General features: G+C 36.1%; 1 long non-coding RNA gene across 1 annotated transcript in view; it reads left to right on the plus strand.

Annotated features, from left to right (window-relative positions):
- Positions 1-12412, plus strand: part of LOC137574359 (uncharacterized) — a 56360-nt gene extending 43948 nt beyond the window's left edge. The window contains exon 4 of the long non-coding RNA XR_011031988.1: positions 12397-12412. This is a non-coding gene — a long non-coding RNA (uncharacterized lncRNA). The remainder of the gene's footprint in view (positions 1-12396) is intronic.
- Positions 12413-15293: the final 2881 nt, after the last annotated feature.

A 15293-nucleotide genomic window follows, 5' to 3' on the forward strand; every position in this document is an offset into this window, starting at 1 on the left:
AAAAGGAAATTTAAAACACTTAACAGATGGCGTAAGTAACCATAAAAGCATTGCCATAAATGCTGCTGTTCAAAATATTCTAGTTATTAAACGATTTTCAATTTCCTTAAATAGAATAAAAGGTCATTTTAAATAGTTCTTAAGTGTAGCCAGCCTTAATATCATATTTAAATTACTTCATCTTAAACTATAAGGATTTGTACTGTTTATCGTAACTAGTTTCACAACGGAAAATTTAAAACTTTTCAAAGATGGCGTTAGTAACCATAAAAGTTTCCATAATATACGATATTTAAAGCACTCTAGTCATAAGGACTTACGGTAAAAGCAAAGTGAAATTAAAAAATAAATTTTATTCAGCAATACAAATTTTGTAGGGGACTTGTAGAGTGACTATGAAAAAGGACTTCTGTTATAAATGAGGGAAACACTTGAACTTGGTCATGTTAGATGGATTGGAAAAGAGAATGTTTTGGTTAGAAAGGGATAACAATCGAAAGTAATCCACTATTAACTGTCTAAATGGATAGATTAATAAGCATATTTTTATTTTTTGCACATGTTTTTCAAGACAAGCAAGTAGATGTCCAGATGTACATACATCTGAGACTAAAGTTTCATAAGGTTTCTAGGCGCAATCCATTTAATTAGAGCTATTATAATAACAACTTTAGATAGCTATTCTTTTATGAATCATTTGCAAATTTTGGGTATAATTTACACTTTCAAAATTGGAACGAACACAAAAACAAAAAAAAAAATACTATGCTTCTCTATAACGTGTAGTACATTTGGTATATCGGATATATATATCCGCTACATAAATTCTGGCCCCAAAAAATGATGAAAGGGGTGAAAGGGTGAAACCAGGGCAGTAGTGGCAAGCGGCAACAACAACAATCGACAACAAACTCAAATCGACAACAACCACATGAAGGCAATGTTTGGGGCAACTTTCAACTGTGGAACTAGACCAGGATCTAGGATTTTGGTGTGGCTGTGTAATTACATGACAGCAGCAACAGCAATAGCAACAGTAACAACGAATTACGATAATAATTTCCATTTCTAATTTCCTTCACCATGCAAAAGGCCTTTGCACTTACTTGAAAATCCTCTGGGGGGAATAGCGCGGGGAGGTGAGATGGAAGGTTGATGGTCGTTAGTGGGTGTAAGGAAGAGAGGTTGCTTCCTTCTTTCCGGCTATAGTAAGCAAGCAGCAGGCAAGGACGCAGTACATAGGCCATAGATGCCACCCAGCTAGACGTGTTGGCATAATTTCAATGCAAAAATCTAACAAAATGCAAATGCAATCATTGACTTTTTAGCTTATAATGAAATAAGCGATGTGTTTATTTTGAGGATAACACCACAGACTTTAAATTAGAAGTGCAAATAAGCTATATACGTCTATGTAAGTATTTATTGTGTTATGGAGCATTAATTAATCCATTGACCTTTCAACTCAATCCCAGGGACAATGACATTGTGTGCTCCATTGATGGCAAGAGCTGCTTGAAGCGCACAAGGAGCACAGCAAAAGGCACAAAATGTAGGCACAATGTGCGAACTTTTTGCAAATCGATAAAAACTAACTCCATATGCATATTGAGGACGACCACTTGCCGTGGTAGTATCTAGTAGTAGTCGTAGCAGTAGCAGTAGTAGTTGCTGCAGGCCTTGGGGTTTTAGTAAGTAAGTAAGAATAGTTTGGCCAACATTTCTGCTGTACCGATTTTGAAAAGCGCCTTTTGAATGGCGCTAGTTCATCCTCATCCCACCTCCCATTGGAAATTTACTTTTCCCATTCTCGTTTTCCTTTTTCGCTTGGACTTGGGTCAAAGAAACAAAACAGCAAAAAAAAAAAACAACATTTAATTGCCTACTTTGTTGTTCGACTTAACCTGCTTTCTCTTTTGGGAGGCGGGTTGGCGGGATGGGGGTTATAGACCCCGAGGAAACAGGAAAAGCGAAACGAAACGAAAAATGTAAATTGCCCACTCATTGATTTTGCATTTCAGCCCCGCTTCCTCACCCCCTTAACTCACTAAGATAGAAGGAAATAAATTTGCATTTGACCATAAGCCAAGGAGAACAAACCAGCAAAGGAATAAAAGTAGCAAAAAGAAAACAAAACGAAAAGAAAAAAATGCCAAAAAAATTGCCTTCTCTTCAGTTTTGTTGGTTCGCTTAAATTCTGCGAGGGATTTTGCCTTAATTGATTCAATTTGTATTCATTTAGTTTAACATTTATGTGAAGCATCCGCCAGCAACAACAAACATTCAAATTAATTAATGTGCATTTAAATAAGCAAAATTATAACTGATGAAAAACACAAATAACATAAACGGAAAACTGCACATGGCACTAGTTGACATGACACCGAGTTGTACTTGGTTTCGATTCGGTGAAAAGCGAGGGAGGGGGTTGTATAATAAATTGACCATTTGACCATTGACCAATCGTATACAAAAATCAATCATAAAGGACGTTGCTCTGAACACTTTCGTAGGCGTTGAACTAAAATTGTGAGTTTCCAACAGAATGCTTTATGTAATATCAATAAATAATAAGCTTTGCATTTGTTCTAACCACAGTTTAGCTTAATTAATGTAATCAAAGGAGTTGTCTAACATTTAGTCATTATACGAATAGACCCATAAATTCATGGTCTTGTTTTTTCTCCATTGTATAGAGGGGATAAATTGTGGTAGGTCAATTCGTTTTGAATATTTTTTTAGCTTTACCTACTAATTGTTAACCAATAAAACGTACAGAGAATGCAAAAAAATCCTTTTTGACTGAAGTGAAGCAAAATTTCCCTTATTTTACCCCTCGGCATATTGCGATTTCTGTTAACATGTTTGATTGTCTCACAATATATTCATTTTGATTGATAAATTGACACGCCGAAGCAAATTTCAATCTTCTGTCAATATTTTCTTTAGGGAGTAGCTTGTGATTAAATTTCTCATTTGAAAATTCTGCAAATATCTTTGTAACTGGACTGAGCTTGCTCGGAGATTCATAAAGATCGTCAGATTCCCAAATTAGAGCGGTTTTCAACACTAAAATCGGAGTATTGTGTAAGTACATGTAAATGTGAAAAGTGTTGGCTGCTAATTATTGACGCACGAAACGTGACTTGAAGTAATTTCAATTTCTACGCATAAGATTATTTTGCAATTCGAATATCAATGTGAATTCCAATGCGATTTCATTTGGAAGAAGCCACACAGGGAAAACGGTTAAGAAGAAAAAATTCTTTTATTTTTATGCTGTGTGCCTCTTGTGGCATGTCTTCTTAGCCACATCCTTAACCCCCACACACGCACACACACACACACACAGACACACCTCTTACTACACATTCGGTTTTCTCTGCCCAACCCTTCGTTTGCTTTTGTTGTTGTTGTAATTTGATAATGCATTTGATTAAGGAAATGAAATTTTTATTAAGGCTGTTTGCTCATTCACTTGCCTCATGAGCTTTTATGTGTGTGTGTGTGTGTGTGTTATTTTGTGTGGGTGTGTGTAAGTGTTGCCCTTTTTTGCCTTGGCTTATTCTGGTTACTGTTGTTGTTGTTGTTGCTGCTGTTTTGTTTTGTTTGCCATTTTCCACACTTTTCATTTCGCCCGCTGTGTTTGCCCTAACTCTGCATTTTTGTTTTCGCATAATTTCTTTGAGTGCGGTTGGATCTCAGCGATTTTACGATGCGCCAGCCAGAAAATAAAAAAAAAAAAAAAAATAACGCCCCCCCTCCCCCCCAGCCCATACACTCTCCTTGAAAACGAAAACCTGTCCAAAGTGCTACCTCAATAATGGTAGGGGCAGAGTGAAGAGAGAGAGAGAGAGAAAGTCCTCGCGAAAGAGACAGAGAGTACCTCGTTGATTTTCCAACATTTTGTTCTTTTGTTTGTTGCCTTTATTCTCTGTTTCCTCCTTTTTTTTTTTTTTTTGGTAGAATATTTCCTTTTTCACCTGATACATCTGCTGTAAACCTGTAAACCTTGATTTCACGCTTTCGCTTTCTCCCCCCCCACTCTCTCTCTAGCTTGGAGAATTTGCATTGCCGTGAATAAATATATTATTTAATCCATCTTACAGATTCTTTATTGAGGTCTAAGAATAAACCCGAAATGGCTTTGTTAACACCGGATTTTCTTACTGTCGGAAACAAATGGCAATTGGATTTTCTTTCCATCATCCTAAAAACACAAAAGCCTCCATTTAAAGTCAAGCTGTAGCTAAGTTTAGCTAAACAAACTTAAGATATTTAATCCCAGCTTCAAAATTTCTACATTCAAATGCGGTTATTGATATTTGGTCTAAGGGTTAACACCTACAAGCCATTAAAAATTCAGCTAATTCTCTAATCCCTGTACATACAAAAAATTTATGAGAATAATTGCTAGTTAGAGTGACGGGCAACAATAAATTATGCGTATGTTTATATGTCTCTCTAATGGCCACTCAATCGTTAAATAAATAATGTTAAATTACGCATTGTAATTGCATTTCAACCCCACACCACATAATATCACACAACAACCAAAAAAAAGAGAAAAAAATGGTTTGATTTTATTCTTTCCATTTATTATATTCCATGTCCAAGGGTTATATTCATTCATGTTAGTCAGAATTTAGTCACACACCAAATTCAACTTATTTTTTCACTCTTTTGGAATGTGTATTATGTTCTAAATCAGTGTAAATAAGTGATTCTCTCTAAATTAATTAGTGATTTGTGGAATGACTTTATCGGCTGAATGTAAAGTAGGTACTATAAGTATATACACTTGATACGTCTGGATTAACACTAATTTCTCATACATCGTTCTATCTTAAATGTGTAAGATAATAGCAAATAGAGTTCTACCACAGAAACTTTGTTATTTCAATACACATTTGTTAGTTTAATACACTAATTCATTATCAAATTGAATTAAGATTAAGATGTAGATCCCAAGGAACTTTCGATTCGAATTTAAATTCTTAGATCCAACGTTTCTGTAAGTTTCCAAGAAGTTTTTGGAAATTGGCAAGATAATGAACGAGTTACAGTCTGGCCCTGCATAGGCTAAGATAAAGGTTTAATTAACCAATTCAATTGCATTTGGAGGTTTCTTTGTGAAAAGACTAGAATTTTGAAAATGTAGAGTATAGAAATTGTCACACAATGTGTCAATTTTGTTGGTCTGACTCTCTGTGTATGGTATATATTCCCCCATCATTGCTGTTGGATCTTCATTTCCCAGTGGGTCGACTTGGGTCGGGTCGAGCCGGTCAGCTAACTATTTATCTTATTTCCCATTGTCAACGAAAATTTAGTTTTCAACACCCAGTCAGAATGCAAGAGTTTTCGCTCATTCCCTTCGCCCAACATCAGCATTCGTTTGCTGCACCGCTAACTATATAAGCAGGCTTATTCAAGTTAAAAAAAAAAAGGAACAAAAATGAATGAAATTTGAAAACGGGGGAAATGGAGAAACGAAAAAACAACATCAAACTTTTGCTATTGTTATTACATTTTGTGTTTGTTCTCATCTGGTCATTGACTTTCTCCCAACTTTCTGCTTGACATTTAACGAGGCAAAAACAAGCGGGCGAAAACGAGTGGCGAATGTAATTTTAACATGTTAAGTGTTGGAATGAAGCCTACTTTTGTGTGGCCTAAACCCCTACTGTCCCTGCCCCCTCCCACCCCTCTAAAAAACCCCTTAGGGGGTCCTCCTTCTCTACCCTTGTGGCTTCTCTGGTTGCCTAGTTGCTGCTGTTTGCATTGTTTTTGCTGTTATGCCTACTCAGACATTGTCCATGGACAACAAAAGCTATGTTAGTGTTGTTCTTGTTGGCCGTGTTCGGCTGTAAGGGTCTCCTGCCAAGACCCAGACCCTTGGATTCATTCACACCGAAGGAATCCTTTCACGATTAAAGCGTGGCAAATCTGTTAAATTTACTCCTCCTCCAAAAAAAATGAAAAAGGAAACTGAAAACAACATCAAAACTGTGTGAAACTTAAAGGATTGTAAAGGGCAAATTGGGTTAGTGGGTAAGTCTGATGAATTGGTAAACAGAAAGTGCATTATATATTATTTAGTAGTACCCTGTATATAATATATACATAGATTAATTTAAATTGCAACTTTGAAATATAAAATTAAGTGCAATTTATTCAAATATTTATTAATTGCTTTAGTTCCTGACCAAGTACACTTTGGAGCCAGTATTTTAACAGCGTTGCTTACTCGGTCAAACTTGTTGGTTCCCCTATCTTAAAGAAATATCCCCTTTTTCGTCCTTGGGTTTCTTTAAGGATTAGAAGCGATCAAGTTTGATATTATGCCGAAATATGTTGCTTATTAAAAAATCAATACAAGTTTTTGGTTTTAATAACATCATATTAATGGGCATTTAAGCGGTTATCCTGCAGGATCAGTGATCAAGTAGCAAATATATTGCAAAATTGTTTTTTAACAGTTTCAATTCGATTTGATCGGAGACTCGATTGCTTACGAAGGGCGAACCAGTATTTAATTTTCTCCTGTGAATCCTTTTCAAACAAGTTGGTTACCCTTAAAAACTCCCTATATTTCCCCTGCAACGCAGCGTGCTGCAGAAGAGTCGTCTCGTGTCTCGTGCAACTTGGTTCGAGGCAAACAAATTGAAAGACTTGGCCAAAACGTCTTCCCTTTCAATCGGAGCGATGCGAGGGCACAGATTTTTCATGCCGTTCAATTGCGGCAGCTAGGACCTACCTCAAAATCACTCATTTGGAATAGACAAAAGGCCGCAATTACAGACACGGTAAGGTTATTTACGGCTTTTTTTTGTTGCTCTTGTTCTTTTTTGCTTTTCGCACCATGCACCATGCGGTACGATGGGTAAAAGTAAAAAAGGTGACTTGTTGTTGTTGTTTTTGTTTGGAGTAAGCTAACTAAGCTCCAAGTCGAGTTCCATCGAAGGCGGCTGGACAGAGCGGAAACAGGAAGTGGCTCAGCATACAGCGGATATTGCGAATTATTAACCTTTTTGCCACAATTTCATTTGCCCGATAGTTGCAGGTTTTTTTTTGTTTTGGTTTTTTGTTTGTGTTTTTTTTTTCCGGATATGCGTAACTTTCACTTTTTGATACTACTTCTCCCACTTGGCCTCCCTCTTACCTATCCTAATCCTTCCTTTCTTTGCCGTCGTCGTTTTGCCTTCGTTGTAGATCGAGTTTCATCAATTGCGGTTGACTTTGCTTTGGCGAAACGCCTAGACTGAAGAATATTCGACGGGATGAGCAGGTGTGCCCGCTGGTGTTTCAAACAAAGCGATTTATAAACGATTTGCCAAACTTTGTTTCGACCTTTTGCGGGTGAGTTTTTGTGCTGCGGTCGAGTGTTAAGTGTTTCTTTTTTCCGCCACCCACTGCCAATCCCTCCTCGTTCCCACTGACTGACTTTCTCTTTCTATTTTCCGATTCTCTAAGGTTGGGCAAATATTTGCTAATGAGTTTTGCTTTTCCTATTTCTATACCTACTATATATGTATGTATATATATATTGTATATGAATGTAGATAAACATTTTGTGACCTTATGGGAATGCTAACCCAAAATTGGGGGAAAAGAATTTACATTATTTACCTATGTAAATGGTTTTCTTATTTTTTCTTTCTTTTTGTAAGTTTTTTTTTTTCATTTGTATTGATTTAACTAAAAGTGTCGAGGACATTCAAAAGAATCGTTTCGTTGATTTGAAAAATCGTTGAGCTTATTTTAAAGTTTTTTTCTCAATACGCTTGGAGTCAGAATCACATTTATCCTTTTTTTTAAAGGAATAGTTGAAACATAAAGATTAGAAGCATTAGATTATCCTGTTTTTAAAATTGATCTTCGACTTTGATTAATGCTTTGTTTAAAACGTTTTTCTTTATGGATCCCTAATTAATTTCCTGTTAATGTTAAATGTTTAAATATAAGCGCTTAGTTTGGACCTTTACATATTCTTAAATTAACAATATAAATGAATTTACAAGATTTAGATCGATTTTTAAACAAATGAGACTGATTAATATGTATGATTAATATTTCAACTAGTTTTCACTTCAACATTTTATTTAGTTTTGTCATTCTATTGCTTAAATGTATTTTAAATAAAATTAAAGTTGTGGAATTGTGAATTTTGTTAAAATAAAGTAAGTGGCAAAATAAAGCATCACGTGAATATATTTTAAAGTGGGTCCTGCTATTTGGTTTCCTTTTTTTTTTTTTTGTGTTTTTTGTTCACAGATTAAACATTTAGTCTTATATAATATAATTGTATTTATATTTGTTTGCTCGTTGCTGTTGGCATCAATTGAAATGAAGCCCGAGTTCGTTCATTATTCTACCATGTTCGTTTGGTGTGGATAGATGGATGGACGGATGGATGGATGGATGGATGGATGGATGAAACGATGCTTCAATTGCTATTGTAATTGTTGCCGCCTCCTGACTTTTGTTCCATCTCTTGGGTTCTCTCTCGCACACTATCCTTGCTGTCTCTCTCTCTCCCCCTCCTATGTCTTGCTTATTCTGTGTGGGTTGGCGTTTACTGTCAACGTTGTATTTTTTTTTTTGTTGCCGGTCCTCTTTTTTTGTGATTGTTTCCGCTTGAGCGACAAAACACGAATTGCAAATTTCAGCCACGCATCAATGATATCTCGTCATTGGAATTCAATTTGCATTGTCCACTGCGAAGGGTGGGGGCGGATAGCGGTTGGCGGTAGGGGCTATGCCCATACCATGGAGCCGGCCAGGCTACGGTCACCACATTGCCACATACCGAGACGAAGAGGCAGAGTTGGAGACGTAGTCGGGATACTATGTGTGCGTATCCTGGGGGTGGTGGTGGTGCTGGGGGAAGTCGAGAGGCTTCTGTTATACTGTGTTCAGGGTATGAGGAGGGGGGCAAGAGGCTTTCGGCTTGTTGTATGGCATTTGGCTTTCGTCTTCTGGTCTGTCTGTGGTTCTGTTCGTGGCATGGCTTATGGCTATCAATTTCCGTCAACACACACACACACACACACACACTCACACACACACACACTCATACGCAAAGGCATACTCATTAAATGTAAATGTAACAGATTTCATTTATTCACATTTAATAATACGTTATGTAATTAATTTAAATCACTATAGCTACTTGTTCTTCTTTTTATTTCCCACAACATTGCAACATGAAAATCATAAAAACTTAACTGCCGCCTGAGATCTATGAAATATTTTAAATACCCTTCACATCTAGAGTAAACCTAAGTACACTTTAATTTTTAGATTATTGAAGCTCAAGTTTTGGGGCCATTGAAAATATTCTTGTAGTTAATTCTGTTAGAGCATAAATTTTTAATACTTATTTTTTCAGAGTATACAATTTGTCGATATTACTAAAAAGATATGTACATTTGTAGTCCTTTGGGGCTTTTTTTTTTGTTAACTTTTCTGCTGCCTAATTAAGTTGACATTTATTTTGACAAGTCATGCAGAAATTTGCATATTTAAAATTAAATAAAAATAACATGTCAATGACTTATGTGTGTATGTATGTATGTATGTCTATGTGTGTGTACACATTCAATAAAAATATTTATTAAATTTAATGTTTTAACCAAAAAAGTGCTCTAAATACTAACTAGTTAATTAATTTGCTTTTCTCTTGCATTAGATTGACAAAAAAAAAAGATTTTATTAGAATTAAAAAAAAAACAATAAATTGAGTAATAATAACAACAACATTTTAAACTTTATAGCCAAATAATGAGCTTAATAATCTTACAAATCCTCAAAGAAGAAACCAAATAGAAATGACAACGAAATAGTTAACCATTTCAAAATCAATTAAAGTAAAATTGTAACAAAATAGCTTAGTAATACCTAAAATTTTAATAGTCAAGTGAAACGGTTTACATTCTGATGAATCAATTTGTAGGATTTCTCGATCTCTTCTTTGTTGTGTTGCATTCTATGCATTTTGAATGGAATTTTCTTTGAAAGAACCAACATTTTGATGTACATAATTGTTGCATACTTTTTGGGGCCATATTGCATAATGAAAATTCCTGTGATGGCCTTTCAACAATGCTATTCGATGCGTTTCTGGGAAATCAAATTCACATTTCATGTTGCACTCCGGTCCTTCCCTCGCTCCCTCCTCTCCTATGTGAGTGTGTGTGTGAGTTTTGCTAGGTGTTGCCACAAATTGATTTTCAATACAATTTTATCACAAACACTAACATGAAAGAAAAAACAAAAAATCAACAAGAAACAAGCAGAAGAAAAAGCGAGAATTGTTTTTATATACATTACAGCAATATATACTATATATGTTTTGTTGTTGTTAGTTTGTTTTGCTCTTTTTTTTTGTTGCCTTTTCGGTTCATTCCCTTCTTTTTCTTTCTGTTTTTGTGTTGTATTTTGGTAGGATTTATCGCACTTGCGCTGCTGGCGCTTTGTTTGCGGCTCAGCTTTAGACTGACATGAAAATCCAACCAGGATCGAAAAAAAAAACCCAAAAGTCCACTAATTATGAGTGTGACGAATTTCTCACACCCTATTTTTGGGAATTTTCAATTTTCATTCACCGAATTTGGGTAATAAAACATCGTAAAGGGCTGAATAGAAAGTCATCCTCAAAGACTCTAACATAGCAGAGAGTTTTGGGCAAGAGAGATCTAGAATATATTATTACCAAACTGCATTGCAAGTTAAATCAATATACCCTTCATTCAAGGGTATGACAACAAAAATGAAAGAAGAAAACTGCAGCCACATGTTTTGGACTCTGTCGCATTTTCCCCAACCTAACACACAGGATTTTGTGACCATCATCCTTCTCATGCTTCGTCTCCACTTCATCTCCGTGCACTTCTTTTGCCTTCTACAAATGTTTGGCTTCAAATTTTTTCCTTTTTTTTGGTTCTTCTTTTTTTTTTTTGTGTATTTTTTGCAAGTTTCTTTTTAAAGCCTCATTCTTTGTGCCTTTGTTTTGAGTAAAACCTTTGCCTGCGGTCGGGCGGTTTTAATTGCATTTTTGTTGGGCTTGAAAATTGCATGTCATTTGTCACAACGCCCCATTTGCATTTGGCCTAAGCCATATAAATGAGAGGCGGCGACATCCTCTGACTGTAGTTGTCCGCGCCATTCAAGTTGTCGCCCTTTGCCAAATGCACATGAAAGTTCTTCATTGTGTGAATTGAATATTTTGGGGATGCGAAAGACTTTTGACAAAAGAAAATACTTATAAATTTGTGAGATTATTTTCATCATATTATTATTATAATTTTTTTTTCCTTTCTTTTAAGTTCCTTATTATTCTTTTGTTTCGTTGGTGAGTTAATTTTGCATTGCTATAAAAAATGAATAAACTGTTTTTTATTTCGTTCTTAAGACAATTATATAATTTATTGATTCGATTTAAGACATTGATGGATCTGACATGTTATAATATGTATATGAAATTTTTCCATAAAGTATGCAATGAAAAAAGGAAAGGCTTAGAACATCGATATATAATTAGAAATTAGCTTAAACTTATTTTGATTAGAAAAGGAGATATACTATAAGTATACTTATTCATTTCCTTCTCTCATCTTATGAGTTACTGTTTGAATGAATGTAAGAGTCGTACAGTTCCTTCTCTCATCTTATGAGTTACTGTTTGATTGAAAAGCCTTTTAAAGTCACTGCCAAAGGTTTCAACTGTTTGTTTTTCAATTGATGTACATTATGGTTATAAAAATCAGTTTTTTGTTTTATCAAGCATTGAATTGAAAACGTTTTTATTACAATAATACGGTTAAACTGGGCTTAGCCCAGGACCCGACCACTCGACAATAATAAAACAATATTTCTTGATTGACTTAACCGCAAAAACAATAATAAATAAAGCTAAAATCCTAATCCCCTTCCCCAAAAAAAAAAAAAAAAAACCAAGCCTTTTGAACGAATTTCAACATGACAATTTATGCGTTGTTACAAATTGTTCAACATTTTCTGTGTTTTTTTATTATTTTGGTTTAGTTTTTTGGGCCAGCAGCCAGCATAAAGCAATGAAAAATAAATAAATACATCTCACTGGGTGGTCCACATCTCTAGAGACGTCGAGGGAAGAGAGACAAATGTGGCACTACTGCCTTTGGTTCGTCGTTCCAAATACATGTAATACACTCAATTAGGCCAATCTGGGGAGACCATATTTATGACCACAAAATATTTTTTTATACATACAATTTTGCTGGTTGTTGTTCGCATAAAATTGCAAAAAAATGACCGCCATAAACTATGCCCAGGGAATCAAGGGAAGGTTTTCTCTACGCCATAAAAATCGAAGCCATATAAATGAGCCCGCACCCCAACCAAAACCAAAAGAACAAAAAAAAAAAAAGAAGAGAGAGAGAAACAGGGAAAAGTTTTGACTTTGACTTTGCCATCGCTCGTGTTGTGGTTGTTGCTATTGTTGTTGTTACTGCGCCTGGAAGCGCATTCAAGTGTCGTCCACTTGAACAAACTGATTAATTGGCCCTTGACTGGCGACAGCGGCACGAGACACCAAAGAGCAGGATTGGACACAAAAACAAAAAAAAAAAAAAAAAGGAAGACGAATGCCCACTGTCCACTAATCCCGCAGAATTTTCTCCCGCATTCTCGTCGAACGCTTAGCATACAAATTAAATTGTTGTTGCCCCGGCAACAACGAGCATTTTTTTTCAGCGCCGTGGTCTCCGGAATGGCTAAAAAGTTGGAAATAAATTTAATTATTTTTTGAGCCCGCAATGCGGTCGCTTTGTCAGAACATAGATTGGCATCCACTTTTGGGTTAAATTGTCGTCAGTTAGTGTTTTTGAAATGAGCTCTGAGACCGTTGACCTATGATTTCATCAGCTGAGTGAAGAAGAAATTGTGCAATTTGCGAATTAAGCAAGAGCTGGGCAACAAAATATGTAATACAAAAAGGTTTACGCTGACGACTAAACATCTTTAAACCAATTAAAAGCAAATCGGTTTAACAGACATTAGGAATATGCAACCGAAATGTATCCTTCAAATCATTGAAACGTTGAGTAATTCCTTTGCCGATTTACTTGAAATTGAAACCAAAACACTTGTTGCCCCAATTCGTATTATATTTGCGGAATATATACTATCTACTTTTAGTCAAATGGCAACAAATGATCGTCATTGGTTTTGTGATTAGACACATAAAACACATGGCAACATGTACTTTAGAGGCTTTTTATTCTCTTCTCCCTTCGGGCTGTGTGTGCCACTTACACTCATTCACTCACTGATTCGGTTGGGCGGTTGGGTGGTCGCACGGTTGGTCGCTCGGTCGCTGACTCTTCATTTCGTTTTATTGGGGCCACGCTGGCGCTGAGTTCGATAAACTGCCTATGGCCATTGAGGAGGGAGGACCATGAGAAACTTTTTCGACAACTAATAAATGAATATTGACAGGAAGGCGGTCAGGTTGCCGAATAAAAGGCACCGGCGGGGATAAGGCCGCGGGGGGGTTAGGCAGTCAAACGTCAAGCATTGAGCCTATCGACATAAAAACTTAACTAATCGCACAGTTATCGACTTAATGGTTTTTTCTTTCTTTTTCTCTTAAAAAAAGAAACAACGCAGACACAGAAAACCGACAAAAAAAAAACAAGAACGAGAGAAAATTTCTTATTGAAAGGCACTTTGACATGCACGATACACTCATACACACACTCGCTCACACACACAAACATACACATATGTCTAAGTGCCACTTGACAGGCCAAGGCGGCCTGTGACGACGCTGTGACCTCCAAAAGGCAAAGGCATCAGAAGAAGGAGCTTTGGTGCTGCACACAAGCCGAGAGAAAAAGAGGGAGAGAGAGAGAGAGAGAAAGTGTGAGTCAAGTCAAATGAAAAACTGGTCAAAGCTAAAGGAAACTCAAACAAAAATGGCAAAACGCTCTTGAGTTAGGGGCAACAACTTGCCCCAAGCTAAGGTTGAAAACAAGGGAAAAAAAAAGCGTATAGAATGGGATGAGTATCGAAAGCAAAACGAGGACCTCGTGAACGGACTATAAATAAAAATTTTCCCTCTATTGATTTTATATGAAGATGTGTGCGCGTGTGTTTGTGTGTGTGTGGGTGTGGAAGGAAACCCGTGAGTGTTTGTCTTGTGCTTGTTTGCCTGCCCATTCTCTCATCATTCTGTGATGACTCCCACCCCCTCCCGCTGCTTCATTTTCCATTCCACATGCCTTCTAATTTTTTTTTTTTTTTTTTTTTTCGTCTCAAATATGCCACGCATTTTCTATGCACTAATGGAGAGAAATTGCCTTTTAATGAGTCGACAATTTCATCTTGATTTTTGCTGTCGTCTTTAATTTTTGATATGCATCTATTAGATATGTATGTACATATATATACATATATATATGTACATACATAATCTGCTGATTCTGCTTACATTTTGGCTCTTTATCTTTCACTGTGTCTCGTCTTGGTTATTATATTTGTTCAATTATAGCTAATTATGTCTTATGAACGAAATTTTATAATCATCTTTAAATATTTATGTTCTAACAGAAATTTGATTAATATACATACATATGTACATATGGCAAATTGAGATGAAGATTGGTTCCTTTTACTGAAAGAATTATTCCACTTTACCAAACAACTTAAATAATTCGGAGAAAAAGTTAGATATCAAATCAAAGAAAATTTACGTTAAATAGCTTGATGAAAGATGATATCTAGGAATATTTTGAAATCGATGGGTAGTAGAAACTCTAGTTCGCACAGATCCGTTGAGGCTGGCTAATAGTTTTTCTTGCAATCAATATCTAGATGCATCCACTTGCACACAAATCAATTTAATTCATTGAGCCTTGAAAATCTTGGTCTTTTGTGAGTTTGTGTTGCCTGCTTCTAGGCGCGCGTCGTTCATTCTACATCATAAATATGCTTGCATATGCATGCTAACGTGCCATCTGATGGGGTGGATGGGTGGTTGAGGGGGGTAGAGATGTGGGCTTAAAAGAAGCATCGGCCTTCAGTCCGTTTGCTTTACGACTCCATTTGGTGAGCTTTTCATTTCCATTTTCTCTTCGTTTTGGTTTGTTGTTTTTTTTTTCGTATCGTTTCGTTACGGTTTCTTTTTTTCTTTCATTTTCGTTTCTCACGGCAATGGTCAGATGGTGGAAGAGAATTTCTGCTTTCTGCTGTGTCCAGGCAGATGCTGTTCGTCCACCCAAGCCACACAGTTCAATTTGTTTTACTTT

Source organism: Drosophila tropicalis, unplaced genomic scaffold, assembly GCF_018151085.1.
Source record: "Drosophila tropicalis isolate 14030-0801.00 unplaced genomic scaffold, ASM1815108v1 contig_443, whole genome shotgun sequence".
Lineage (NCBI taxonomy): Eukaryota > Metazoa > Arthropoda > Insecta > Diptera > Drosophilidae > Drosophila > Drosophila tropicalis.